Source organism: Panulirus ornatus, chromosome 42 (assembly GCF_036320965.1).
Source record: "Panulirus ornatus isolate Po-2019 chromosome 42, ASM3632096v1, whole genome shotgun sequence".
Classification (NCBI taxonomy): domain Eukaryota; kingdom Metazoa; phylum Arthropoda; class Malacostraca; order Decapoda; family Palinuridae; genus Panulirus; species Panulirus ornatus.
The window spans coordinates 29,345,829-29,351,053 of NC_092265.1; positions in this window are offsets into that span (position 1 = coordinate 29,345,829).

Genomic DNA, 5,225 nt, shown 5'->3' on the forward strand with positions numbered 1-5,225 from the left:
GAACAGAGAAGGGGGCCAGGTGAGGATATTCCCTCAAAGGCCCAGTCCTCTGTTCTTAACGCTACCTCCCTATCGCGGGAAATGGTGAATGGTATGAAAGAAAGAAAGATCGTTATTATTATCATTATAATCATTGTCATTATTATCATTGTTATTATTATCATTATTATTATTATTATTATTTTCATTATTATTATTATTATCATTATCATTATCATTATTACTATTATTATTATTACCATTATTATTGATACTATAATTATTATCATAATCATTATTATTATTATTTATCTAATATACTTTCTCGCTGTCTCCCGCGTTATCGAGGTAGTGCAAGGAAACATACGAAAGAATGGCCCAACCCACCCACATACACATATATATACATACACGTCCACACACGCACATATACATACCTATACATTTCCACGTTTACATATATATACATACACAGACATATACATATCTACACATGTATATAATTCATACTTGCTGCTTTTATTCATTCCCATCGCTACCCCGCCACACATGAAATGACAACCCCCTCTCCCCGCACGCGCGCGAGTTAGCGCTAGGAAGACAACAAAGGCCACATTCGTTCACACTCAGTCTCTAGCTGTCATGTAAAATGCACCAAAACTACAGCTCCCTTTCTACATCCAAGCTCCACAAAACTTTCCATGTTTATCCCAGACGCTTCGCATGCCCTGGTTCAATCCATTGACAGCACGTCGACCCCGGTATACCACATCATTTCAATTAATTTCATTCCTTGCATGCCTTTCACCCTCCTGCATGTTCAGGCGCCGATCACTCAAAATCATTTTCACTCCATCCTTCCACCTCCAATTTGGTCTCCCACTTCTCATTCCCTCCACCTCTGACACATATATCCTCATTGTCAATCTTTCCTCACTCATTCTCTCCATGTGAACAAACCATTTCAATACACCCTCTTCTGCTCTCTCAGTCACAATCTTTTTATAACCACACATCTTTCTTACCCTTTCATTACTTACTCGATCAAACAACCTCGCACCACACATTGTCCTCAAAATCTCATTTCCAACAAATTCACCCTCCTCCGCACAACCCTATCTATAGCCCACGCCTCGCAACCATATTATCATTATTATCATTATCATCATCATTATTATTAGGTATCATTATCATTATCATTATCATTATTATTAACATGATCATCGTTACTATTATCAATATCATTATCATAGTCATTATGATTATTATTATCATTAAGTATAGTATGATATCTGTTACTGAAGGATATAGTACGCTGGTTGTCAAGTGGTATGGATCGTCACTTCACGTGTAGGTTAGTAGGAAATATATTGTGTACCTAACGTGTGTTGTTGGGCATTATAATCGTCCGATAAAGATAATGATTAAATCTTATTTCCTGATCTTATCAGTTTTCAAACCAGATATATGAAATATCTTTCGTTGACCATATTTTTATCTAGAGTTTAGTATGTACATGTGTGGTCTTAAGATTTAGGTGACTAAGTATTGGAATTCACTGGCAGGTGTGGTGCGAATTATCACCGAGACTGAGTCTCAAAGATCAAGGTCATGGGTTCGAGTCTCCAACATTCAGTATGTTCATCCAACGTTATAGTGAAGATCATGACGATGAATTAGGATTTTGACATTATCTGAAAGCGTTGGGTTAAAGATCCGTGATTTTAGGAGTTTAGTGAGATAGTATTGAAGTGGAGAGTGTAGTGGCTGAGGCCAAGAACCAGTGGTGTCCAGAGAGTAGTGAAGATAATGACCATTGTCCTGCCCCATTAGGTGAGGTCAAATGGCACTTAGCGAGGTAGCGAGTGAGAGTCAAGAACAGAGGAAGTATTTTGGGAGCAAGCGAGTGTGTGTGTCAGAAGTTATGATGTAAGAGACCAGGTATTAGTGATGGTGATTTAAATGCGAAGGTAAGTAATGTGGCAGTGGAGGGTATAACTGAGGCGCATGGAAATGGTGAACAACTTGTGTTGTGTGTGTGTGTAAAGGACTGGTGATTGGGAATACCTGGTTTGTAAAATGTGATATACACAAATATACGTATGTAAGTAGGAGAGATGGTCAGCGGGCATGACTGGATTACATGTTAATTGAAAGGCGTGTAAAAGAAAGACTTTTGGGTGTAAATGTGCTGAAAGGGGCTGCTGGTAGGATGTCTGATCACCTTGTGGAGAGAACAATGAAGATTTGAAGAGGTTTTCGAAAAAGAGGAAACAATGTCGGGGAGAAGAGGTGGCGAGAGGAAGTGAACTTGGAAAAGAGACTTGTGTGAAGAAATACCAAGAGAGATTGAGTGCCACATACACTCTTACTGTGTAAATATCCCTTTCTATGAGATGACGTAAAGATGTTGATGAACAGAGGAGTTATGATATGACATGAAAAAGTTAAGAGAATAAATGAAGGAAAGATTGAGATATACAGATGTCTGGCGGACCGCCATGATGGTTGTCAATCTAGCCAGCTGGGTTATTATTTATAAGTTGTGTTTAGTTGTAGGTCCAAGTTTGTTGTCAGGATATAATGTTGACTCCCAGTGAGTACCTGGCTGGCGCGGGTGCCACAAGGCTGGGTCAAGTGTAGTGTAAGTGTGGTCTAGGGATGGTGTGTGTACCACTTGTAGATGATGGGCCGCATCATGACCTGCCGGTTATAACATCTTGACCAAGATCTTCTCCACCTGCTGCTGCTACACTTGCAACTCTCCTTTACTAAGACCGTTTTTATGCTTCATGTAACTTTGTCTTTTTTGAATTATTCTAAAGCTATAGCTACAAAATCATCCTTACTATGTAGTTTCTGTGAAAATATATTCTGAAAGCACATCGGCTGTTGTCTTCCAGGCATTGCCCATCTGATACAATAACTGGTAGTAATCCAATTTCAGATGAAGAGATATAGTTTTACTTCCCATAACTAATGGTGTTGTTCTTTAACAATATACTGTACTGACCTAAGTTTATACGTATTACAGTTGAGAAGTTGATGATATTCCAGGTAAAGGTACAGATTACATCAGTAAACATACCTCTTACATAACTAACTCTGCCTGCCACCTGTGAGAGAAAGAAACTCTCATGATCTTAATGTGTTCATTTGGAAGGATTCTAATGCCTGGTATCAAGGAAATGATATGCATACTGTAATACAGTGATCAATATTGTAGGTCATAATGTAAGTGGTGTGTGACTAACTATAGCTGTAATATTACCTGTTCATTCTTGCTACTAACACATGACACCAAGTTGCCTGTTAGTCTTATTACGTACATTAAAACACTGTTGTCTTGGCTTTACATCTCTACTAATGATGACACCTAAATCCTTCTCCTGCCTTGATTGTTTTATTTCCACATCTTAAGATGATACTGTAGTTTGCCTGCTATGTGTACACAGTGTAAACATATGTCTACGGTGAATATCACTGGCCATTGTACACTGACGTTGTTCAGCAATGTAGACCCAAGAGTGAACCTTAGACAGCATTACGGTATTTTGTGATGGACGAAAACTTGACTCAATACAAGAAAAATAATTACACCTTTACTGAGTCTGAGAACCTATCATTGATTGTCATAAAATCCAGATGTAAAATGTATATTGCTACCGGATTTCTATAGAAAGTACGTGGGACATTGTATTTAAGCAAATTATCTAATACGATAATGAATAAAATCCCATAACTTTTCTGGAGCACAGGGTATAGAAATGTATGTAACGTGAAACCGATAAAATTAACATATCTAACATAAAGATTTCTATTTTGCAGATAACATAAATGTTTTACATGTAGAAATCAGTAATATCTTCAACAACCAAAAATAATACCATCAAATTTTATATTACAAGGTTTTCATCCGGCTTTTACTCATTAAAACGATATTGCCTACAGAAAAGTAATGTAGTTATTATCAGCACAAGGTTTACAGAAGTTATGAGTTTATATTCTTCAAAACTTTAGCACGATCCTTTATGTATACTTTGAAAAATAGACCTGTTTATTTTACTGTGATGAACACTAATGAAAAAACTATCCGCGTGTTACTTAGAAATAATATTTATGAATTAAACTAAAGTATTTTTCAGTGAAAATGTATACTGATATAAAAAAAAAAATCAAGTTTGATAAACTAGAGTTCATTAAATGACAAATAAAGAATATGATATGTGAATTTCAACAATTTTGTTAACATCACAAAACCAAATACATAACCCAAACAATATAAATCATCAAAAGTTATAAAAAAGAAGCCCTCTCATGACGTAAGCACTTACAGTATCGGCGGAATCCGGTAACACCTCTTGAATATCATGTGGAAGACAGAGTAGAGTGGCTAGGCTCAGAAGCATGTTCTCCACTTCAACTGACTAATGATATGTTAAGGATAAAGACAATACAAACCACATACATCGATTGTGAGGATGGAATCAGGGATGAAACATCTATAACTAGAAAGGTTAAAGATACAAAGATGGTGAAATACCTTTACCCGGGATCAGTAGCACCTGTGGCAATGGACACACCTTTGTAATGCTTGATCACTTACAACTGATCAACTAAATACGAAAGTCTTAGGTATTATCCTTCAGGAAAACTTTTTAAAAATATTTATAAAACACATATATATGTTAGATATACACTATCTCTAGAGTATATCTTTACCTGGGACGTGTGACACCTGTGTGGATAGACACAACTTTGTAATACATGATCTATTACACGAAATGAACTTCAGTAACGAAGAGTTATACAACGCGTCGTTGGGAACATTAATCAAATACCTATACAGAATTCTTATGTTAGATAAAAGACATTTCTTGATAGTAAACATAAGAAATGATGATGAAAGATCAGGGACGTAGATGTAGATATTTTGTTCAAAGATAGAATACTCCTGCCTTAAACTAACTCCTTGTATTGCATTTTCACTTAGATACCCACATGACAATGTGTTCTGTTCTTTAAAATCAAATTCTTATGTTTCTAACATGTTTTTATTATATCTTATATAATCTTAAGGATTCAGGCTTAAAGATCTTGGTTATGAACAACCATTATAATGCAACACAATACATATTTATCATAAACTAATAATCTATCACAATAACCATTATGTTTGTACCAGATTCTTTAAGTCCTCAGTCACGTTTGTTAATATATAAGAGATTTTTCCGCCACTGACAAGT